Consider the following 25,946-nt stretch of genomic DNA (forward strand, 5'->3'; position numbering starts at 1 on the left):
GTGATAACTGAACCTGGTAACAGTCTGAACAAATAGTTCTCTCCCGTGCTTCTAGCTCTTTTTGTTACGTCGCACTGGCTCACCAAGTTTCCAAATGATGCACGGAGTAAAACTTCTGCAAGATTTGTGGTGGTTTTCCCATGTTTGAGGGGCTGTATATAGGTGTGATGATTGTGCATGCTGGTTGTGTTGATTTGTGCAAGTGGAAGTCTCCCTATCAACAATGAAATTGGTGTATGCAAATTAGCTCTAGAGTAAGGATGGTGATTAGCTCAGTGATCTGTGATGTCACAATGTTGTAGGACTCTTGGAATGGCATAAATATAGCCATAGGCTACGTCTACACTGGCATGATTTTCCGAAAATGCTTTTAACGGAAAACTTGTCCATTAAAAGCATTTTCGGAAAAGCACGTCTAGATTGGCAGGATGCTTTTCCGCAAAAGCACTTTTTGCAGAAAAGCATCTGTGGCTAATCTAGACGCGCTTTTCCGCAAAAAAGCCCCGATCACCATTTTCGCGATTGGAGCTTTTTTGCGGAAAACAGTACTGTGCTGTGTACACTGGCCCTTTTGCACAAAAGTCTTTCAGAAAAAGACTTTTGCCCGAACAGGAGCAGCATAGTATTTCCGGAAAAGCACTGACGATCTTACATGAGATTGTCAGTGCTTTTCCGGAAATTTAAGCGGCCAGTGTAGATAGCTGGCAAGTTTTTCCAGAAAAACTGATTTTCCGGAAGAACTTGCCAGTCTAGACACAGCCATAGAGTACAAGGCCAGAAGGGACCCGAGTTAGCAAGTTAGAGAAATGGTCAGAGGTAAACAGGATGAGGTTTAATAAAGAGAAATGCAAAGTGCTCCACTTAGGAAGGAACAATCAGTTCCATACATACAAGATGGGAAGCGACTGTCTAGGAAGGAGCATGATAGAAAGGGATCTAGGGGTCATAGTGGACCACAAGTTGAATATGAGTCAACAGTGTGATGCTGTTGCCAAAAAAGCAAATATGATTCTAGGTTGTATCAACAGGTGTGTTGTAAGCAAAACTCGTGAAGTCATTCTGCCGCTCTACTCTGCACTAGTTAGGCCTCAGCTGGAGTACTGTGTCCAGTTCTGGGCGCCACATTTCAAGAAAGATGTGGAGAAATTGGAAAGGGTACAGAGATGAGCGACAAGAATGATTAAAGGTCTAGAGAACATGACCTATGAAGCCAGGCTTCATGAACTGGGCTTGTTTAGTTTGGAAAAAAGAAGATTAAGGGGGGACATGATAGCGGTTTTCAAATATCTAAAAGGGTGTCACAAGGAGGAAGGAGAAAATTTGTTCCTCTTGGTTTCTGAGGACAGGACAAGGAGTAATGGGCTTAAAGTGCAGCAAGGGAGGTTTAGATTGGACATTAGGAAAAAATTCCTAACTGTCAGGGTGGTCAAATATTGGAATAAATTGCCAAGGGAGGTGGTGGAATCTCCCTCTCTGGAGATATTTAAGAACAGGTTAGATAGACATCTGTCAGGGATGGTGTAGGTGGAGCTTGGTCCTGCCTTGAGGGCGGGGGGCTGGACTCGATGACCTCTTGAGGTCCCTTCCAGTCCTATTATTCTATGATTCTATGATTCTATGAGTGTAACCTCCTGTATAACAAAAGCCCCCAACAGCACCCAGCACCTGAACACTAACTCCACAACTGTAAGACTAAAAGAGTACAGCCTGCAAATGCCTTACTGTCACTGTGTGACTTTTCTTATGTGCCTCCTACTATGTGTGTGCACCACATGGGTGTGATACGTAAAGTCAGCATGGCAGAGAAGTTAAGAACTGGATGGTAGCAGATGGCAAAGCCCTTTGACGATCCAGCCTGGTGATGCCCAGAACGAAAAGATCTCTCCACCATGCTTGTAGCTATTTCCTTTGACCCACTGCCTCTGCAGTCATACTAGGCTCCATGTGACAGTCCTGACATCAAGTTATGGAGACCAGAAGCTCAGTGAGGTAAGCATCTTGCCTGAGGCCACTCAGCAAGTCAGTGGCAGAGCTGGGACTGGAGCACATCTCCGGTCTACCAACGTGACACCCTATCTGCTCGTCTCCAGAGCGTTCATCTGTGGATGCCTAAACAAGTGGGCAGATAGTGTGGTTAGCCTCCCCCAACCCTCTCTCCTTCCCCATCTTAAATTCACTCTGTCGTGGTTTCTGCCTCTGGGCCAAAGAGCCCACACTTGCATCTGAAAGAGGTGGGGATTTCCCACCCCAAGGAAGGTCAATGGCTAGCTAGAAAAGAAATCTCTGTTCTTGTTCCGATGTGTGCGCTCCCTGTTATCTGTTGTTTAAGGAACCATTTAGCATCTCCATGGATTAGTATCAGTGCCCATGGGCCTAACCTGAAGACTGGAAGGCCACAGGGCTAGGGAGCTGTACAAACACATCACAAAAAGATGGTCCCTGGGTTCCCTGCCCTTTCGCTCCTCTTCCTCGGTTTTGTGTGTGGCTCTCCATCTTCACATGGAACATGAAAGCTGGGAGGAGAGCTCCTTCCGAGGCGGCCTCCACCTCATACCCTGATGCTGCTTTGAACCCATGGTCCGGAGCCCGGTGCAGAGAGAATACTGCAGTGTAGCGCTCGTGTGAGACACAGTTGAGGTTTGTGGTGGCGGAACTGTGTGTCGATAACAGACCCGGGGTCATGGCTCCTTCCCCACTCTGGCATGATAAATGCAGAAGTGGGAGCCAGCAAGTGGACTCCAAAGCCTTATCTACCAGGCTTTGGTATAAAACTTCCCCCAAAATCTTAAAAACCTAGATTTTGGGAATAAAACTTCCGCTGCCACCACCCAAATATTAATAACGAGATTAGGGGAAAGATCATTTGGGAAATCTCATCCCTATTATGAAAATCAGACACACAATTAACCAATGCCAGGTTAATTAAATGAATAGAGAAAACTTTTATTATTACAACAATATTCCTGTTGCAAGCATAAGGATCAGATGGAAAGGTAACAAAATATACTCATGGAGGAATTACACCATGGGCTAGAACTTAGTTAAAAAGAAAAGCCAACCATCTCTTAAGCAGTGCCAGATATCAGATCCCATATCCAACCCTTAAAACAATAAAGCCTAACGAAACTACCTAAACTTTACCCTACTTACAGAAAATAAAGAATGGTGTCTTGGAGAGAGAGAGAGAGACATGCTTGTCCCTCTCTGTAGCTGCAGAGAACTCACTCAGAGAGACAAAAAAAGAAAAGAAAAAACCCAAATTCCTTTGTCCCAGTTTGAAAGTCCCACCTACATTCCTACTGGTCACGCCACCTGGCTAGGTGTAGTTAACCCCTTAATCCCCAGGCTGCTGGCTAACCCTCATAATCATGACACCTGGCATGTTGTGATGTTCCTGCATGAAACCTTCCTGACGCAGGGCCCGTTACTAACCACTCAACAATGGTGCTTAAGTCTTCTCAAGTTCATCAGCTGCAATCCCACACACATCCCAAGACTCTAGCTACTCTGATCGCAAGAAAAGTGCAACCAGCTACAGGGTCTTTTTTCCTGAAACCTCAAAAGGAATCCCCTTTAGATGCATTATAACCAAGTCCTGTACCTTGTCGAGCAAGAACGGCACTACAATGGGGAGTGTGGTTCGTCATGAGTCAGACACCCAAACCAAGTGAGTTGGTACAAAGGATTTGATCTCTTCCATCCAGTGTCCTCACCAGGAAAGGTGAAATCCTTCTCAGAGCCATATCCTAGATTCTGTAGTTGGGAAGATCCCAACTGTATATTCAGCTCTTATCTCCCATGGCTGTCAGTGGGCTAGCTGAGCACAGACTGAGTGTAGGAGAGAACATCAAGCTACTACAGAGATATGACTTGACCAGGTGAATAGAAGTTTGCTTTTGGGAGGAACTACGTTTCATAGAATCATAGAACCATAGAGCTGGAAGAGACCTCAGAAGATCATCAAGTCCAGCCCCCTGCTCTAGGCAGGACCAATCCCAAATAAATCAACCCGGCCAGGGCTTTGGCAAGCTGAGACTTAAACACCTCTAGGGATGGAAACTCCACTGCTTCCCTAGGTAACCCATTCCAGTGCTTCACCACCCTCCTAGTGGAATAGTTTTTCCTAATATCCAACCTGGACCTCTCCCACCACAACTTGAGACCATTGCTCCTTGTTTCACTTACAGCCATGTGACAGTGCTGAACTGTGATGTGAATTTCCTACACTTGGTACTGACCCAGGGGCCATTTCTAGCACTGCTTTAAATGCACCAAATATATTCCTCTTAGAAACCAGGTGAACAGCAAGTGATGCCCTCCTACATATTCTCTCTCTCACAAGCTTTACACCTGTGACCTCAATGGGAAATGTTCCTGATATGCAGTGGCAAAAGAGGCATCTGGCATCCCCAGTTCCAGCCTGATACACACAAGCCAAGGACTAACCTGATTCTAAGTATGTGGGACCAAGCTGTCATCTGATTATGAAGCTTGGCTGCAGAGCCCGGCTGTTCAATAATGCTCTAATTAACTACTGCAAACTTCAGAGGACCCAGCTAACTGTAATTGAGAGATCAACAGAGGCTGCAGTGGAGTTAGATGTGCATACTAATTACCGAATTATCTAACACCTGCTCTTGAGAGCCGCACCGAAATATAAATATGTTTTGCACCATAAGGAATCTGAGTCAATCTTGTACAAGAGAGGTGTTTTTGGAGGGGGAAGCAAATGGTACAACCGAGATGTTAGTTCCCTTTTTAGCCCCCGTAACCTTTCAGAGTTTGATGTAAAGACTCCTCTAATGAACTCGTATCCTTTATTTTGACCCATGGCAACCAGGCTGAGCCCGCAAGAAATCAATTAAGAAGCATTCCACACATTAAATCGGATGCTCCCGTGGTAGTGAGGATGATGACGTCCTTTGGCAGACCACAGTGTATTCTTCCAGCTTTGCAAATACCATGTCAATGTCCAAAGGACACTCGATTTACTGCCTGCTCTGAAGCCTTTTGGAGAAAAATGTTTGGATTCATTTTGCAGCTGCTACAGAACTGAGTGGAGGGGCTAACTGTAGTAGAATTCAGGGCAAAAGATTAGATGGCTCCACAGCCAAATAATTTGTGGTGGGCACAGGGGGAAGGGTGAGGTTTTTGTATTCCCAATGTGTCTCCTTTACACTGGTTTGAGTTGCAATTACTCATCATCAGTGAAATCGGCCAGCAGCAGCAGCCCTTAGAAGTCACTCCCCCCTTTTTTTTGGTGAAGCAGTTTTCTTGCTGAATTTAAAAAATTGTTATTTTTCAAAACATTCCCCAAGCGGGAAGTAGAACGCATAGCGTAGTGGCGTTCTTCCCAAGCCAGACCTGTTGATGGCCATTTCTTTGTTCCCCGTCCTAGAGATTAAGCCACTTACCCTGAGAGGTACTTAAGTGCTGCCGTTTTTATACTTGCCCAAGTGGCACAGAAATTGAGAGCTGTTCTGAGGATCACAAGTGGGGTTTTTTTAGGGAGATGGTTCTGTTTAACAGCATCTAATGTGACCTTTGACTGTTGGGAAAGTCTCTCTGCTTTGTGATGTGCAGGAATTGCAGGGCTTTTCAACAGCATCTAAAGATATTCCTGCCCCTCTGTCTACTCAGGTTATTGATGGGTCTTAGTGACAAGGGTGGAATTTCGGGCAGGTAGGGGGGGAGCAGCAGCTATGTGCTCCGGGACATTGTCAGCCGACGGTCAGGGCAGTGTGTGTGTGTATGCTTCCGAGAAAAGGTTTAACGTCCGTGTCTTTACTGCTAGGACCAGGGTCCCGTCGCAGAGGGTGGCCAGAAGGCCAACAGATGCCCCGTTATATAGGAAGAGCTTATTACACCTTAGATTTTAACTGCTAGAACACAAAGTTCCTTCGCAGCGGGCAGCCTGGGAAAGGCTGGAAAGGTGCCCCAACGGATCTTGTCACCTGGGAGTGACACAGATCCAAACGCCCAAGCTCTCCCTATGTCTGTCCCTTTATGACCAGCTGAAGTTCTTTTAAATTGTGCTTGGTTCTGTTACAGCAACTGGAGGAGTCAGGTTAAAGCTTAAACAGTTACAGGTTTATTAAAAGACTTATAAAAGCATATGGTTACAATGGCTATTGCTCTATTTCTTAAATGCTAGCAAATATATATATATATATATATATATATATATATATATATATATATATATATATATATATATAGGTCTTAAAAAATGATCACAGGAAAAAGGTAAAGATAGAAAATAGAAATAATGGTACCAAGTGACAGCTTAATCTTTAAAGAGCTCTAAGTCTATGTATATATATATATATATATATATATATATATATATATATATATATTTAAACAAAGGACCACATCCAGGTACAATTTTTACCCCTTTCTGTGCCTCTCGACTCCAGCGTGTCAGGCCAGGGCCGGTCTCTCAATTCCTAGGAAAGACGAATATGAGGTGGGCGTCCCCTTGGAACCTCGGGAGATCAAACACCAAACCCGACCAGCAGATAGATGGTAGATTGACACTCAGAGAAAATGTGCTGCTGGACCCATCTTTATACCCCTGGGGCCCCGTATTCTCTTTCTTATCTAAGATGCCGAATTCTACTGGTCCGTTTTGTGGCGCCAGTTCTTACAAGCAAGTTTCAAGTTAATTTACACTTGCAAGAGAGATAACTAAATTGTGAGCACTAGACTTTTTTTTACTGGGCGAGAGATTCCTCCCCCCGCGGATGGATGTGTGTTCGTATCAATATGGGTTAAGTCAAGGACACTCCTTGGCAGCCTCTTGGTCAGCAATTGGCGTATCTCTGTTTACAGCCATTCACGGTCACACAGCCTGGGCCTTCTGCTCTGTGTGCCCTGTATGCTCCAGGCAAGCAAAAATGGATGTTACAAGGGGGTTCCTGTCTGGCTACAGACATGGCTAGCTTTTCATCCTGTTCCCTGGATGCTAAGGGAGTGAGGGGAAAGTTCTTGCATTCTCTGTGTGCCTCTCACACTTGGCTGGTATACTCTCCCCCGGTGAATGGAATGATAAGCAAGCCGCATCCCGAGCGCACCTGAAATTTCGCCCCTGCTTAGTGGACTGATCCTACCGCTACCATTGACCTCCTGGTTAGTCCAGCTCAAGATGTCCAGATGGTGGGAGCCTTTACTCAGCAAAAGTTCCATATTGTGGACTTCAGCCTTTTCCTCACCCAGTCCCACAAGCTGGGGATAATGATATATCCCAATGGACCAGCTTCCCAAGGGCTTTGGGGTAAGTCAGGTTTAATGTCCGGCTTTTGAGGCTGCACACTTCTGAATATATTATCACTGGCATTTCCATTGTGAGCCCCTTATGCTTTCTCCGCCAATATCCTTCTGGGTTACACTTTCTCCTCATTTCACCCAGTTGCAGAACCAGTCTGATGTCCCTTCAGGATCTGTCCCACCTGAGCTAGTTGCTCTTGAGACTCCCTCCTCCTAGCAGCCCATGATGCCAGCCTCTGTCACCTACTAGTTATGTTTTCTGAGAAGTCCCTGGGTGCTTTCTCCAGAGCTGCATCATGCGTTTCGGTGGAGCTCCCTGCAGCCTCTGCAAACCTACTTCCTCATCCACCTTCACCTCCCTTTACAAAACTCTCCTTTGCCGTGATGGCTGCAGCCAACTTGACAGTGGTGAGGATGTTGGTATGCTCATTCTGACCAGTATTTTCTCACTGGCATCAATTTGTCCGTCTCCATCTCTCGTCAGCTCTTTGGGGCAGGAGCCGCCTGTTTCCTCTGTGTTTGTAAAGCATAGCAGGAAGGAGAGCCAGTATATTGCATGGAAATGGCTGGGATTTCCAGATGCTACCACAATACTGAGAAACAACGTTAATAAAACCTCAGTAGGTGTTCTCCATTGATGACTTTCCCATTGAACTCTAACACACTTTCTTTGTATCTCCGCCCTTGTCTCCCCTTTCCCCATTTTTATCTAGCTTCCTGCCTGTAAGAAGCTGGCAGTATCTCTTACTCATGTTAACAAAATAGTGGGGGTTCAGGGTTCTAGCTTTGGCTCTTGCACTGAGTCTGTGTGGACCTCATTCAGCAATGTATTTAACCCTATAGCTGGATCAGTGCCTAAGAGACCTTGCAGAAAACCTTCTCCCTCTCTGTGACTCAGTTTCCCTATTTATAAACTGGGGATCACATGTTTGCTAAGCCCTTTGAAAGGCTCAGATGAAAGGCACTGCAGAAGTGCCGTGTTACTATTGCCTTAGATGTCTTCAAAGCTCCTGAATGCATCTGATTAAAAAACCCTCCGTGTCTGCTTTCCCCTTTCTGCCGGGTTTCCAAAATTTCATGCTTCGCTTTTCTTCGCAGCCCATGCTGTGCCTGGTTTTTGTCTCTTGCACATGGATGTTTGATCCTGCTCATTTTTCAGTCCTCCTCCTCCAGGGGCCTAAACTTTTTTTTGATTTGCTTCTTTAATATAAATATTCCAGTGTGCAGACATAAATGGAACAACCCGATCCACATTCTGACTCCCTGATTTGCAGAAAATCTTCAAAATGGCCCCTCCTCCCACAGAATTCTGAGTTCTCTTGGACACTACATAGGACCCAAAAGCACCTGTCAGGAATAGTCAGCATGGATTCACAAAGGGCAAGTCGTGCCTGACCAATCTGATTAGCTTCTATGATGAGGTAACTGGCTCGGTGGACATGGGAAAGTCAGTGGATGTGATATACCTTGACTTTAGCAAGGCTTTTGATACGGTCTCCCACAATATTCTTGCCAGCAAGTTAAGGGACTGTGGATTGGATAAATGGACGGTAAGATGGATAGAAAGATGGCTAGAAGGCCGGGCCCAGCAGGTAGTGATCAACGTCTCGATGTCAGGATGGCAGTCGGTTTCTAGCGGAGTGCCCGAATGTTCGGTTCTAGGACCGGTTTTGTTCAACATCTTTATTAATGACCTGGATGAGGGGATGGATTGCACCCTCAGCAAGTTTGTGGATGACACTAAGCTAGGGGGAGAGGTAGATATGCTTGAAGGCAGAAATAGGGTCCAGAGTGACTTAGACAAATTGGAGGATTGGGCCACAAGAAATCTGATGAGGTTCAACAAGGACAAGTGTAGAGTGCTGCACTTGGGACGGAAGAATCCCAAACATTGTTACAGGCTGGGGACCAACCAGCTAAGTAGTAGTTCTGCAGAAAAGGACCTGGGGGTTACAGTGGATGAGAAGCTGGATATGAGTCAACAGTGTGCCCTTGTAGCCAAGAAGGCTAATGGCATATTAGGTTGCATTAGGAGGAGCATTACCAGCAGATCCAGAGATGTCATTATTCCCCTTTATTCAGCGTCGGTGAGGCCACATCTGGAGTATTGTGTCCAGTTCTGGGCCCCCCACTACAAAAAGGATGCGGACGCATTGGAGAGGGTCCAGCGGAGGGCAACCAAAATGATCAGGGAGCTGGAGCATATGACTTATGAAGAGAGGCTGAGGGAGTTGGGTCTGTTTAGTCTGCAGAAGCGAAGAGTGAGGGGGGGGGGGAGTGTTGATAGCAGCATTCATCTTCCTGAAGGGAGGTTCCAAAGAGGATGGAGAGAGGCTGTTCTCAGTAGTGACAGATGGCAGAACAAGGAGCAATGGTCTCAAGTTGTGGTGGGAGAGGTCCAGGTTGGATATTAGGAAAAACTATTTCACTAGGAGGGTGGTGAAGCACTGGAATGGGTTACCTAGGGAAGTGGTGGAGTCTCCATCCCTAGAGGTGTTTAAGTCTCGGCTTGAGAAAGCCCTGGCTGGGTTGATTTAGTTGGGATTGGTCCTGCCTAGAGCAGGGGGCTGGGCTTGACGATCATCTGGGGTCTCTTCCAGTTCTGTGGTTCTATGGTCAGTTCAAACAACTCACTGTTTCCATTGCTGGAAGAATACACTGTGGTCTGCCAAAGGGTGTCGTCCTCCTGCTCAGAATCTGGTTCCCCCATCCCAACGTCCCACAATAAGGGCCAGAATATTCCAGATTATCCCCAGCATCAGCCTCTTGCCTTAAGAGCAGTCACAGACTGGATTAATCCAGGAGATATTGTACTATGCAGCTCACTCGCTTTCTATAAAACACATTTTGTCATGCAATTGCGGGTGTGGTTTTGAATTTTACACAGTCCAAGCTGTTCTTCCTGGCACATTTATGTATTTACAAGCCACTTAGTACTACTTACCAGGAGCCATTCATCTGTATATACTTTACAACAGGGCATTCTTATCCCTGTTTTATCAATCAGGAAGTGAAGACGTGGTAGCTTGCGTGAGATCCGATGGTCAAGTTGGGCGTAGGACTCCTGCCTTGTAGCTCTGTGGCCTGTGCATTATACTCTGGGCTATGATGCCTACTCTGTGCAGAATATTTCCAGTTTGAATCTTGAAGACCATGCATGATGTACTCACAAGGGCTTCATTTCCACCTCTGATATGTGTGTTCCAATCCTGGCGCTTTTGGTCGAAGCTGCACGTGTGGATCTGAGGACAGCTATGGGCCCACGGCATTTAAAATATTTGTTGTTTAAATCTCTCTCTCTCTTTCTCCTTACATTGGAGACAAGGCAAGGATTATAAACCCCTTGTAATGTTAAACTTTCCATATGCCAGCCTGAGCCTATTGCTTACTTTGAAAACCTTTTGGAACACCAGTTGCCAAGCAACCATCAGCTGTTTTTTCTAAGATTCTTACAGTCTGGGATATGTTAGTTCCTAGTACAATTGTTACATTCTTATAGATTACCTTCTCACAAAGCAGAGGGCTTTGCTAAGGCCAGACAGCTCTCTTTCTCTTTTGTTATTGTCTCTACCTTACTTTGGTACTGTCTCCTCAAAATCCACTGTCCAATTGCCCAGTTTTCGCTGATGGGCTTAGGCTTCTGAGAACTTCATGGATTCCCTTATTAGTCCACCCAATACATGAGCCAGTATAGTGCATAGAAATGATTATTTTTGCATATGAACATCTGTGCACTTTACATCCTCACAGCCATGACACTCTGTCTGTTTTGTCAGGCAAGCTGGTCAAAGAAAGTTTTGATTTTTCAATGAGAAATCAGATGCCAAAAATTGTGTCTGAAAGATTCCCAAGGATATTGCTCTGGTGCCTCCTGCAAGTTGGGCTATGTCTACACTGCAGAGGGTTTTGGGTTGTTTTTGAAAAACGACCTTTTTTCCAGAAAAAACTTCACTTGCGCCCACACTGCAATTGCATTCTTTCATAAAAAAAATTGAAAGAACAGAGGGTTTTTTCTGGCATTTGGTAATCCTCATTCTACGAGGAAGAAGCCTTCTTCTGAAAGAGCTCTTTTGGAAAAAGGCGTGTGTGGACGGGGAAGAGTTAGGTTTTTTTGAAAGAAGAGGAAAGAGGAAAAAGCACAGGTGCCCTGATGGCCACTCTGTCCATAATAATTACAGCTTACATGTTAGAAAGCGTCCATTCAGTGTGGACGCGATCTGTCGAAAAAGGAGATGGCTTTTTTGATGCACTTTTGCAGTGTGGATGCTCTCTCTTGGAAGAAGCTATTTTGGAAGATCTCTTCTGGAAAAGAAGCCTGCGGTCTAGACATAGCCTTGTAGCTGGTCTGTCCCATGTGCTCATTATCTTCTGTTAGCTGAGTGCCCTAGTCAATCTGTATTTGGAGAGGACAGGTGCATCATGAGAAATGTAATCCAGCCAGGGAGCCCAGGACTAAAGGAAAAGGAACCACGGTTTCCGTGAAGCATGGAAACGTAGTTCTGTAATCCAAAAATTTCAGGGTTTCGTGGTTTGGTTTTTCAATAAAATAAATAATTTTTTCTGCATAAAGAAGATTTATTTTTGGTCCCCAAAAAAAGTTGAGCCAGAAACCCAATTTTCTATCCCAAACCAGTTTTCATAAAATATTTTGACCAATCTTACTAACCTGATGTTTCAAAGTTTCAGAGGGGCAGCCGTGTTAGTCTGTAGCTGGAAAAACTTAAAAAACAACAAATAGTCTTGCAGCACCTTAGAAACTAACAACATGCGTAGATGGTATCATGAGCTTCAGTGGCCACAGCCCACTTCTTCAGATGAATAGAGTTTAAGAGGTCCAGTTTTCAAGTAAAAAGCACAGAAAGAGGGTTGGGGGTGGGGAGGAAGAGGAAAAAGAAGAAAAAGGGGAAAGAAATTGTCAATTAGAGTGTCCATGCTAAATTAAGCAGATAAGAATACTTAGTACCCACTTTAAGTACCCTTGGTTTGGTTTTTTATGTCATTAGGATGTGGAATGTAGCCATCCAGCCAATATCTTTTTTTAGACTTCTGTTGTAGGAATCAAACTTGTAAATGAAATTAAGTTCTGTAGCTTCCCTGTTGAGCTGGCTTTTGAAATTGGTTTGAAATAATACAGTGACTTTGAGATCCATTAATGAGTACCCTTGTTCTCTAATAGCAACGTGATGGACAGTGCGGTGGAAACAGAAAGGCACATGCCGTACCCTACACACGAGGGGAACACAGTCACATTGATGCTATGGACATTATATAGGAGCGTCTTCTTGCATGTGTACACTATGGTTGGACCTGGCTCTTTGAATTTCCTGTTGTCCCATGAATGGGGAATCTTTTTACTTTTTAGCCCTACTTCTCCAGCACAGTATTTACCCACGGATCAAAACTGTTTAACATGTCCCTGCAGCCCTTTCATGGAGCTACCTGGCACAGCATGAGGAATTTTGAAGGGCCGGGATTGGTCTTTTCCTTGACTCACTACATAGTTATTGGTCCACATGTGTCCACGCCATTGTTTGCCTGCAAATGTGAGTTAGAGGTGTGTGTCCCAGACACTGGCATCTGTACACAGGCCGGTTATTGAGGCTTTTTCTGTTTCTATTACAAGCTCTCCCTTTTGCCATGAATTTTACTCCCTAGCTCTTAAATAGAACTTGTCCCCAGTCAATTATAGAATCATAGAATACGATCAAATCCAGTCCCCTGCCCTCCCGGCAGGACCAAGCACCATCTAGATCATCCCTGACATGTGTCTTAATAACCTGATCTTAAATATCTCCAGTGATTGAGATTCCACAACCTCCCTAGGCAATTTATTCCAGTGTTTAACCTCCCTGACTGTTAGGAAGGTTTTCCTAATGTCTAACCAAAACGTCTCTTGCTGCAATTTAAGCCCATTGCTTCTTGTCCTATCATGAGAGGTCAAGGAAAACAGTTTTTCCTCCCTCCTCCTTGTAGCACCCTTTTAGGTAATTGAATGCTGTTGTCATGTCCCATCTCAGTCTTCTCTTTTTCAAAATAACAAAAAAACCCATTTTTTCAGTCTTCCCTCATCAGTCATGTTTTCTAGAACTTTAATTATTTTTGTTGCTCTTCTCTGGACCTTCCCCAATTTCTCCACGTCTTTCTTGAAATGTGGTGTTCAGAAGAGGACACAATACACCAACTGAGGCCTAATCAGCACCAAGTAGAGTAAGAATGACTTCTTGTGTCATGCTCACACCACTGCCATTAATGCACCCCAGAATCATGTTTGCTTTTTTGCAACAGTGTCACACTGTTGACTCATATTTAGCTTGTGGTCCACTATGACCCCTAGATTCCTTTCTGCAGTACTCCTTCGTAGACAGTCGCTTCCCATGTTGTGTGTGTGAAACTGATTGTTCCTTCCTAAGTGGAGTACTTTGCACTTGTCCTTATTAAACGTCATCCTATTTACCTCAGACCATTTCTCTAGTTTGTCCAGATCAGTTTGAATCATAACCCTATCCTCCAAAGCACTTACAACCTCTCCCAGCTTGGTATCACCTGCAAACTTTATATGAATACTCGCAGAGCTCTTTACCAAGAAGATCAGTAAGATTAATCCCATTTTACAGATGCATGCCAGAGGGTCATTGACTTGCCTAATACACCCAGTGAAAGAGTTATGGATAGATCATAACTTCCCATAGTCTCATTTTTATGCACTAACCACTAGGCCAAACAATGAGCCTTTGTAAAAGGAACCAGTACTCACGTCCCATTGATCATCCATTCAATAGTATTCTCTCAAACATGCTGGAGACCAGGCTTCTCCAAACCCTAGTCTCTCTTACCAGCTGGGGGGATGGAGAATCAAAGCAATACAAGGTTACTGGTGGGCCATAGCTCACTCATTGCTTGGGAGCACTCGAAACTCTCTCAAGCCTGGGAGTGTAACCCAATGCTGCTCCAAAGATCCACGTTGAAGCTAGTGTCATTCCAGTGACCTTGGTGCAGTCCATAGAATCACATAATCTTAGGGCTGGAAGAGACCTCAGGAGGTCATCGAGTCCAGCCCCCTGCCCAAAGCAGGACCAACCCAACTAAATAATCCCAGCCAGGGCTTTGTCAAGCAAGGACTTAAAAACCTCTAGGGATGGAGATTCCACCACCTCCCTAGGAACACATTCCAGTGCTTCCCCACCCTCCTAGTGAAATAGTTTTTCCTAATATCCAATTTAGACCTGTCCCACTGTAACTTGAGACCATTGCTCCTCGATCTGTCATCCGTCACTGCTGAGAACAGCCTTTCTTCATCCTGTTTGGAACCTCCCTTCAGAAAGATGAAGGCTGCTATCAAATCCCCCCACACTCTTCTCTTATGAAGACTGAATAAGCCCAAATCCCTCAGCCTCTCCTTGTAAGTCAAGTACTCCAGCCCCCTAATCATTTTGGTTGCTCTCCGCTGGATCCTTTCCAATGCATCCACATCCTTTCTATAGTGGGGAGCCCCGAACTGGACACAGTACTCCAGATGTGGCCTCACCAATGCCGAATAAAGGGGACTAATATCTTCTCTAGATCTGCTGGAAGAGCTCCTCCTAATGCATCCTAATATCCCATTAGCCATCTTGGCTACAATGGCACATTGTTGACTCATATCCAGCTTCTCATCCACTGTAATCCCCAGGTCCTTTCCTGCTGAACTGCTACTTAGCCAGTTGGCCCCCATCCTGTAACAATTCTTGGGATTCTTCAGTCCCAAGTGCAGGACTCTGCACTTGTCCGTGTGAACTTCATCACATTTCTTGTGGCCCAATCCTACAATTTGTCCAGGTCACCCTGGACCTTATCCCTGCCCTCCAGCGTATCTACCTCTCCTCCTAGCTTACTGTCATCTGCAAACTTGCTGAGGGTGTTACTCCAGTTTACACCAACAGAAGCAAGATCAAAATCAGGTTCCGGCTACAATTCCCTGGAAAGTTCAGGGCACAGCTGAGCTCTGTACTGGCAGCAGATTGGTGAGATATCCCACGTGGTCTGCAAGGAGCGAGTGTGCCAAGGAAAAATTAATAGCCCATTCAACTTCGCCTACTAACCTGCCGTTAACAGAATCCCTGTGTACATGGATATATCTAGTTTGTTCTGCTCGTGCCAGCCAATTCCATTTGGGTTAATGAAAGAAATATCCCTCCTATTAGGTGCATTACAGCGATAAAGCGCCTGGGGAGAGGGAAGCCGCCTGCTTGTCAGTTGCCCGCGTATTGGCTGTCAGTTGCGCCACCAAGCCTGGCTGCTTTTTTGCTATTTTTATTTTCAGCTGTGATTGACAGCTGGAAGGCTCTGACATTCTCGGCACAAACATCCAGCCTGTTATTATGCTTGCATTAACATTTTGATAAACACACTGTGCCGCATTGAAAAAGTAATGACATGTCATCACATCACTGCCTCATCAAGGAAACTTTCCTGTGTAATTGCACCGTGATTTACCCAGGTACAATGCATGTCTCCAGAACAGTGGTTTCTGTCTCGTGAAAAGTTTACACTTGCTCTTAAAAAATGCACAAGATCCTTCTCCCATGGGGCTTTCTTGGGCTGAAATAAACCTGGCAATGTAATTTAGCTTTCCATAAATATGCTTGGATTTTGCATAATCAGTATTTAATGCTCAGTGTAAATATGCTGTGTATTGTATCGGCAAAGCTATCAAGCAACGTGTCTGATGACTAGAAAAAAAAAACAGAATGTTGTTAAGTCAGGTTTCTGCATTAACCGAAGAACCCTTTTGCACTTATATTGATATCCGTGCTTTTCATAATGACATCTAATTTTATAATAAAGAGAGCTGAGCTGAAGCGCTTCAGTGCAGTCTCTAAAATATTGGCTATTTCCTCGCTTCTAAAGGACTCTTCAGATGTGGCACTGAAAGAGGTATTATCCAGCAGAATACAAATAATTCCAAGAAATTTTTTTCCCCTTCAGAACCAAGCATGGCAGGGGAAAAGCTCACTGATCATCAGTCAATAGGCCTCTCAAGACAGGTCTTGAAAGACTTGAATGAAAGGGCGAGAAAAAATATATGTTATTTTTTCTGTGTAAGGAGAGATTCAAGTTGTCAATTAAACTATTGCTTTAATATCCCCCACGCTGTTCTTTCAGGCTATTAGAGATGTCATACACAAGCCAAGTATGCTACCCTGGCTGGTCTTACCCCTTACCACCTACGCCTGGTCTACACTAGTTGATAAATTTGAATGAAGATACGCAACTTCAGCTATGTTAATTGCATAGCTGAAGTCGAAGTATCTTAACTCACATTTTGGCACTGTCCACATTGTAGGAAGTCGAAGGGAGCACACTCCCCCTGCAACTTCCCTTGCTCCTCATGGAAGCAGGACATCTAGCATCACCCTCTCAGTTCGAATTAGCACGTCTTCACTAGATCCGCTAATTCGAACCCTAGAAGATCGACTGCAGCTGCTTCGATCTTCTCTGTAGTGTTGGCATGGCCTTAGAGAGTAAGAACCTGCTGTTGCTATCTACTAACGGAATGAACACAGTAGCTTATGTGGCTTTCAGGTTCTGTCTCCACTAGTGGGCATTGCTGAGGTCGAGTGTTTAATGTTCCATCGAGGGTTTTGCTAGCATGCTCAGAGTTGAATGGAACACCAGATCCAGCAAGGGGAAGGTTTTTATCCCATTAGAACTGGCTGGACATTGCAAGAAGCAACTTGCGAACATTTTTCACCAATAAAAGTGGGGTCTGCAAAGAGATATTTAGAGTTTAGATCAGTCTTCTGGGTTGGTGGGCTGGGGAGCAAGTGATAGAAATGTGGACAAAGCATTCCAGCTTCGGGTGTGAGAGAGCGTTCGTCATTTGTAAATTCAGATCCAAATGCATATCATTCAGTAGCCTCTTCAGAAACGTCAGCCATCCCGTCTGGGAGCAGAAAGCCATACTGCATGACCAGACACGTGCCAGGAAGAGCTGAAAGGACTTTGTCACCAGCTGAAGATTGTTCCATTCAAATCAGTACTTGGATCCTACCACACACTCTGAGATGCTGCTCTGGCCACTTTTCTGAGGAGCACAAGTACTGTAAGTGCATCCTAAGGCACTTGTACTCTGGCTTTTCTCCAGCATAGCGCTCACCCACTGATCCAGGCTACTTATTGTGTACTTGTGAATGGGAAAATGTTCAGGGCGGGTTCACTCACAACAACGTTCTCAGGGCTTTCCAGCAGGGACCTGGAGCACAAAGCATGCACCCTCCCTTGCCATGACGTAGGTGTCCTCCTCCTGCAGAGGCAGTGATGGACCGTGATCAAATACAAGCCAGTGGGGCACTGGTGGACCGTGATCAGATGCAAGCAAGCCTGTGTTAATGGCCTCCCTTCCCCCCTTCCGTCTACAGCCTTTCAAAAGGGTTTTGTTTTTCCAAGAACAAACGTTTTCACCACCTACTCCCCGATTAGGCAGGTGAAAAATCTTTGCAGGTTGCTTTTTGCAACATTCAGCCAGTTCTAATGGGATAAATTCTTCCACATTTCCTAGGCTATGTTGCATGGAGAAGGATAGGAAGAAGTCTTGGTCCATGTCATGGAGGTGCTCACGTGGTATCCTTCCATGCTCTGTGGGCTGACATGGCTGGTGAATCTGCTGTCCCTCTTCGTTCCTAGCAGCAGAGAGATGCTGGCAGCCCCCCAAAGCTGGGGTTATGGGCTGTCTGCATGAGACTCCTGCTCCTACACTGCAGAATCACCCGTTCCAGTGCTTTTCAACTGTCCCCATCCCAGCACATACATTTGCTTCCCTTGTCCCAGCCACCCAGTCCCCTGTGTACAAGCCACATGCTTGCCACGCTGAGGTCATCCCGTGGGCTTATCAAGGGATCAGCACTGGCTGGATTAAGCGGCCCCGCGTGTGATCCAGTCAGGAGCAGGGGGAGAGGAAAGCTGCTGGACTTGTTCAGATGGTGACTTCAGTAATAAGAAGCATTAAAGATGGACTGGGAGGCCTGTATTTCCAAGTGTGTTTAATGGTTTGATAATGCGATGCTAGTCTATATTAATCCTCTAAGGAGATTGGTATTAGCTCAGCTTCAACACTAGACTGAACAAATATATTAACAGGATGTACCCTGGCTCGTACACAGAACATCTGTATCCAACATCTGTATGTTTATGATTATAGGCTTGTGCCCTATATACAGAAATTAGATCTGGTATTTTACCTTTAGAGCAGCTGGGATAGGTTAATCCCCCCGGACATGCTGCCGGTGACAAAGAGACGGACGCCAGGGCCAGTGCTGCATGATGCAGCACTCAAGAGGTGATGAGGGGGAGAGCATTACCCCAGGGAGGCCTAGCAGTGCCTTGTATCAGGCCCTCTCTTATAATTCCACTTTGGGCTTTAGCAGATGTAGCTCCATCACTGAAAAAGGTGCTGGGTGGGAAGTAAATGACGACAGGTAGGGTTGGGGTTTTTTCAGTTTCCCATTTAACCTTCTGCTTTGTCTTCTTCTGTGGGGGACAGCTCCCTTTACATCCCTCTGAGAAAGAGAAAACAAACCCCTCCGCATTGGGTTCAGAGCGGTGAGTGAAAACATCTCCGCGCCAGGGTGCTTTGCCGCATGGCTTCCAAGCCTCCTCCTGGACATGAGGTGATGCATCCCACCTGGGAGCAGAGAGTTTTAGTCTGCCTTTTAGCCAGGCAACAGGTCCTGTATCCGGCTCCTTGTCCCTGGGTACACACTTCACACGGCACTTGCAGGATTGGAGGCTACAGTTAGAGCCCCGCACGGATTCCAAATTTGTATCCGCATCCGCAAAAATGAGCCACAGACACCTGCATTCACACCCACAGATGCAGATACCCACAGCTATAAAGTGGATATTGGCAGATCTGCAGGGCTCTACCTACAGTATCTGCTCATACCTGCTAATCCTGGGGTTAACACCTCCTGTGCCATTTATCCCGCCTCAGCTATTACTTGGTAATAATGAACATAAGATTCCCCTTTGTCTTTCCAGCGCTTCATTTTCCTTTGGCAGTGAATTTACATTTAAATATGGGTTTCTGTGAACGCTTTATAGAGTCACAACACTGGACAGAAATAAATGGTTTAAAATGCATTTGTCATGCTCTTTCATCCTGTTTCGATTTTTTTAATCTTTCTTACAAAAGAGAGGTTTTGGGGGGCTTTTTGGAATGCATTTTTCAGTAATAAAGGAGCGAGCAGTTCTCCCTTCCTAGAGAAATTGTACTGCACTGAGATTAGCAACAGAATTTGTAAGGGAGAAATACTCTTTTGTGGGGACGTGAATACTGGAAGGGAAGTCGCTATCTGGTAGGATGGACAAGGCCCCCGTGGAGGAATCAGGCCTTTTGCCGGACCCTGGACAGTTTGCTACATTGGTCTGTGTCTGATCCTTTATATGTAAAAGTTGTTTATTGATACTCAGCTGCCTTGGTAAAGCTCTTAGAATGCATGGGTGAGATGGCCACAGGAATCTGGTATATAGCCTATCTGCGAAGGCTGTGGAAAGCAAGTATTTCAGACCAGTGGGGCAGGTGAAGGCAGATGGTTCTGCCTTGTTTCACACATCCCCCAAAGATTTAATTGGGGGATGTGTTAATCAGCCCATGCTTCTGGGTTTGGAAAGTTGTGCCGAAGTTCAAAGGGCAAGCTGCGATGTGGTGGGGCTGCTGTCTGTCTTGTAAGCCAGTGCTCTCTCCTAGCTGTGTTGTTTGATTCATTCCACATGTGTATTGGCCCAGACACCTAGTCCCAGCCTGAGCAGATAAGAAGGCAGAGAGGCAGGGTTGGCCATCTGGTTGGGGACATAGGGTCTGGGAGCTGAGTCAGTCTGGGCTGGGCTGGGCTAGGGGAAGGGAGGATGTTTTTAGACCAAGGAAGGGGATGAAGCCCTTCCGCCCCCCCCCCCCCCCCCCAGAGGACTAAGGCTGTCTGCCCTGGCTCCTATGTCAACGTTGAGCCTGTGCTACACTGTATCTCTGAGAAGCAATAAAACCTTCTACTCTACTGGGTGGCGGAGAGACACATCTGGCTGCGGATGAGGGTGCAGGGTCGGGGTTTCCCGACGTGCCATCACACGAGCACTTTCCTGCGCTTCCTCATCAGGGCCGAATGATTGTCGTTGCCTAGGTGCCTCTTGCACGTCCGATCCCGGGCCAGGGACTCATGAGCCCAGAGGCTCGTGAATGCACAGAGCTCCCCAAAAGGCTGCGTTCGAGGTGAAGACTCAAGGACAGGATTTCATTGCACCCTTGGGTGCTCACTCAAGTTTAACTTCAGTGTCTTCTCCGCAGAGTGTGTGTGTGTTTCTGTGCACACATTCCCCATGTAGAGTCCCACATCTGCATCCATATCCACTAAAATGCACTGCAGATATCTGCATCCACCTGCATGGTTGCGCACACCATGGCTATAAAGCAGATATCCGCGAATTTACTCTGTCCCTGGGGTTGTTTGGTATCTCTCAACTGTCTATCGTTCTGAACAGCTTCAGCAACTTCCTATTTAGTGCACTAGTTCTACTCTCATTGGCCTTTTGCTAGCATTTCCCCCTCCCTCTGTGGAGCAGAATGTCCTTGTTGGCCCTGGTAACCTCTCCCTTTTATTTATCCTCACACCTCGTAATCTTGCACAATGCCAACTTAATCAACCCCATGGTGATCCTCTGAATTTTGCCTCTGTGTGAGAGACAAAAGAATTAAAGCAGTGAGATGTTTACCGTGGCTTTGCAGTTGATGCATGGTGAGCAGTTCCTGTGGCAGCAGGGAACCACTGTTACATGGATAGAGCAACCTCTTCTAGTTTGAGCTGGGAATGTTTTCCCTGGTGGTCCATAGCAAAAGAGCTCAGACTGCCTGTGTTCTTGTGAAGTCATCCCATGCTGCATTAATTCTGCAGGACACACATTGCCCTCATGATTTCTGCCCTTCCTCTGCCACTGATGTTCTGTGGGACCTTGGGCACACCACTTTACCTCTCTGCATCGCTTCTTCTGCCATGTGGATGTGCCTGATATTTTTCATTCAACTTGTTGGTTGTTTTTCAAGCATTGGTATGGCAGAGCTGAGACTCCTGTGCATCCCCAGGGGAACAACTGGGACTTTCCAGGGCTGTAAGAATGGCAGAAGATGTTTGTATTCCAGATATAGAATCCTAGGGCTGGAAGAGACCTCAGGAGGTCACCGAGTCCAGCCCCCTGCTCAAAGCAGGACCAATCCCAACTAAATCATCCCATCCAGGGCTTTGTCAAGCTGAGACTTAAAAACCTCTAGGGATGGAGATTCCACCACCTCCCTAGGGAGCCCATTCCAGAGCTTCCCCACCCTCCTAGGGAAATAGTTTTTCCTAATATCCAACCTAGACCTCCCACGCTGCAACTTAAGATCTGTGGCCCTTCAAGGATGCACCTTGCACACCACATGGCAGGGCAGGCACCTAGGGGGTAGCAGGTTTAAAACAAACAACAGGAAGCTTTTCTTCACACAACACACAGTCAACCTGTAAAACTCCTTGCTAGATGAAGTTGTGAAGACCAGGACTTTAACAGGGTTTGAAAAAGAACTAGAAAAATTCATGGCGGTTAGGACCATTGATACTTATTAGCCAGGATGGGTAGGAATAGTGTTCCAGGAAATGGATGACAGAAGAGGGATCACTTGATGTTTACCTGTTCTGTTCACTCTCTGTGAGGCATCTGGTATTGGCCACTGTCGGCAGACAGGATACTGGGCTAGACGGACCTTTGGTCTGACCCAGTATGGCCGTTCTTATGATGTTGTTGTCTGTGACGCACACTGAACTTAGTGCAAAAGGACGCTGGCGGGGCTGATCTACTAGTTTTACGTGCTCTGTTGGTTAGAATGGGACATCCCCCTCCCCTGAGGCACCTGAGTGATGGGTACATTTTATCTGAAGAGCTGAGCTGTTGAACAGAAGACATGGCTGATTCCAGTTGAATATCAAACCCAGAGCACCCAACTTCATGAGGTTGCTAATGGCTGGAAGCTAGTGGACCTGGTCTTCTAACTATTGTAGCAGAAATGTATTAGTTGTACAGGTTCCTGGTTCAGTCCCTGTATCAAACATCTATGGGTGTTTGATACAGGTCGGGGATCTGCATAGTATTGGAATGTATTCCAGTCCAGAGGGAACATGCAAGCTATATTAAAGATGTTGGTAGTATCATACAGCAGCTAAGCTACCATGCCTGATCCTTTTGGTAAAGCGCTAGCAACTCACTCTGCTAGACCCGTATGTCACAGGTTCAATGCCTGCTTACAGCCTCAGGAGAAACATAATTACCACTGGCATTTTCTTCCACTTGTCACTGCCTATCCCTTCCCTGCATACAATGGTCTCCTAGCCCTCCCCCCTTTATAATGGCCTACAGCATATGGTGCAGTGTACCCCAGGAGAATAGGATCCCACTGCATCCCAGGTACTTCATTAATAACCACATCACACTATGATGTTTTCCCCTTGTATCATTCTATAGATCATTTTTATTATGTAGCTACAACATCAGAGGTTTGTAATTGGGAAGTACACATTATGAAGACAAATGCATTAGGTTTAATGAGAATGGATTGCCAATAAAGACTGAAATACTGGAAAGCTTTTCTTATCACCAGACCTCATAGAAAGCGCTCTCAGACGGAGTGCTCAGCAGAAAAGACCCTGTGACATAAATAGTATATTTTTGGCTGTGGTTGATAAAGCCTCTGATAGCACCTTAATCATCTGATAAAAGGAAAAGTTGTCTAATATCTCACTTTGAATTGCACGTGGGTCCCACGCAAGAGACAAAGTCCGAGGAGGAGCAGAGCCTGCACTGGAGAATACAGCCATATTCTTGCTGGTGTGCGGCGCAGGAATGTTCTTGTGATGGAACTTATTGTTATCCTATTTGATGGTGCCTCCCTTCTGTCACCTGGTGAGATCTTCTCTTTCCAGGACTGTGCTTGCTTCATAGATGCCAGAGTTCAAATAGCTACCTGACTTTCTGTAGGTGAAGTTTCGTACTATTTGCTTATAGAGAAGTGTCTCTCCAAAGAACGTCAGAGCACCCTACAAGGCATTCATGTGTCCTCAGCTGCCCTGGGAGGAAGGCAATTATTATTTCTCCCACCTTGCACATGAAATATTGGAGCACACGAGGGATTCAAATGAGGCCAAGTAAATCCCTACATTTTAAGGTCATAAGGGATCGCTCTGGTCATCTGGTCTGAGTACTGCTTAACCCAGATCAGAGATCTCACCCAGTCACTCCTGGGAATAAGACCCCAGGGTGCTAACACACAGGGGCTCGCTCAGCCTTCCCTCTCATTCTGCCACCCTCGAATTTGCCAAGGGTTTTGTTTCTGAAAACAGAGAAGACGCCCACACAAGCACGCATGCACATCTCCGGGGCAATCAGCGTTAACTTGTAACTGGCAAAGGCTAAGCCATGTTGGAGTGCCAGCCAAGGGATTCTTTGGTGAGCTAACAGATGGAGGGAGCCCTCTCCACACCTGATGTGAGAGCAGATTTAATCATCTCCGTTTGTTTTCCACCTGGCACAGACTCTGGGAAATGTGTCTTGATTTCTGTCCTACCAAGTTTCCCCATAGACTGTTCACATCTTTGTTTCTTGTGCCTTAGAACGCCTCCTTGCAATGGCTGCTAACACCTGGTGCAGGGACACATGCATTCCCTCCCTGTCTGTTGCAAAGAGCTTCACATGCAATACCATGTGGAATGATGGAAAGCAAAGCAGAGGTCAGAATCACAGGTCAGCCAGCAAACTCCAATGTATGCAAGAGTGAACCATAAAAGAAAGAGTGGTCCCCTGATTTGGATGCTAACTTGGTACATAAGAAAAAAAACAAAAAATGGTCTGGTAGCACTTTATAGAGTAACATGTTTATATGTTTTGTTAGTCTATAAAGTGCTACCCGACCATTTGTTGTTCTTTTCTGTAACAGACTAACTCAGCTACCCCCTGAAGCTTTGGTACCTAAGGTTAAGCTGAAGAGGCAGGAGATCTGCTTTCTTTCCTTGGTTTTGCTACAGATTCACCATGTGTTTGTGGGCAACTTGCATTACTGCTCTGTGCCTCAGTTTCCCTTTCTGTTAAATGGGGCTAAGACTTCCCTACCTCACAGGAGTTCTGTGGAGCTTAAATCGCTAAGGCAGAAATTAGAAGGAAGGGACTTTAACATTTACAAGTATTTCAAAATGTCCCTTCCAAAAGCCAGGAAAACATTGATTTAGATGGGTGCAGAGACCTGTCTTTTTGTTGTTGTTTTTTTATACAAAGTCCTGATCCTTGGCATTTCCACAGTACAGACAATAAAATAATAATAATTATTAATAAACAGGAGAGTGGTTTTATTACACTTTTTTAGACTTTATATAATAAAAATCTTTGCTTGAGTGTGACAATCCGATCATGTCGTATTTTCTGTACACAAAGAACCACCCTGTACTTTCAGAAAGAGAAACTCTCACTTAAAAGAAAAATAAAAGTCATACGTACGTGTGAATGAGAGTGTAGGGTGTGTGCCTCTTCTACAACACACTCCATCAGTTTTGCCTTGCAATATTGTAGCTGTCTCTACAGCGACTCCATTAAGCATTTAAGTGGTGGCATCCTGCGCCATGGTCCTGGGTTCAAACTCTGCTAATGATCCACCCAAACTTGGTGTTCTGGCAGGCTCAAATTAGGGCTGCTTGTGAACGATGATCGGGAGGAGAAGGAATTGATTAAACTTCTGCAAGATCTCATTCACCTTTTTCCCACCCCTTTCCTCCTAACATTTTAGCACACTGGAAAAGAGAGAACACTTTTCCACACACCAGTAATTACCTAAAAATTGCTCTCACTTAAATATTGTATCAGGAGCTTTTGAATAAAGAGAAAAATATATAGCGAGTGACATTAATTTAGCTTCCCTTCCTGCAGCATTTGGAAAAGAAATCCATCAGAAATTGGGCTGTTCAGTAAACAATATACCTCCACAGTCTGTTTGTTTGATCTATCAGCCAAGTCACCTGGAAAGTTGAATGTCTTGTTTGGCCTGCTCTTGACTTTTTATTCTTTTCTCTCTTTCCACCTTTTTTAGTTAAGGGCTGCGTTATATGAATATCCTTGGCTTAATTTGCATGGCATTAAAGTAAAACATTCTGAATTTCTTCACAGCAGAAGTAAATCTGACAGACTTTATGAAGCCATTATACCTGTAGGTATTTTACTCTTTTAAAATACGTTCTTGTCAAGTTATCTTAATTATATTATTATATGTACTTTTGAACTCTGCATTCGCTCATTAGTGATATATTCTGCTTTTGACAGTGCAGTCCTAAAAAGCTACAATTTATATCAAAGTTGTGTGGCTGAACAAAGATGTATCTATTATGGATTCAGGGGAGATTTATTAATTTCCTGTTTTGGAACTCTTATTCCTTGACAAAGCTTTCTAGCTTTAATTTTCTAGCCAGATGATTATTAGGCAGCGTACTTGCGTGCTCTGAAATCAGGAGTTCCTGGGCTGATTTGGGTTGCAGTTGAGAGCAGCTGGAGAGGGGTGACTGGCTCTATCTGTAGGATAATGAAGACTGTTATGCTGATTCACAGGAAGTTCACCTTGCTTTTATTTTTTATATTTTGCAGCATTC

At 45.2% G+C, this 25,946-nt stretch overlaps 1 protein-coding gene across 3 annotated transcripts in view; it reads left to right on the forward strand.

The window, feature by feature from the left end:
* Window positions 1-25,946, forward strand: part of KIRREL3 (kirre like nephrin family adhesion molecule 3) — a 782,703-nt gene that overhangs the window by 116,266 nt on the left and 640,491 nt on the right. The gene's annotated exons all lie outside the window — the stretch shown is intronic.

Source organism: Pelodiscus sinensis, chromosome 25 (genome assembly GCF_052426305.1).
Source record: "Pelodiscus sinensis isolate ZL-2025 chromosome 25, ASM5242630v1, whole genome shotgun sequence".
In the NCBI taxonomy this organism is placed as follows: Eukaryota; Metazoa; Chordata; order Testudines; family Trionychidae; genus Pelodiscus; species Pelodiscus sinensis.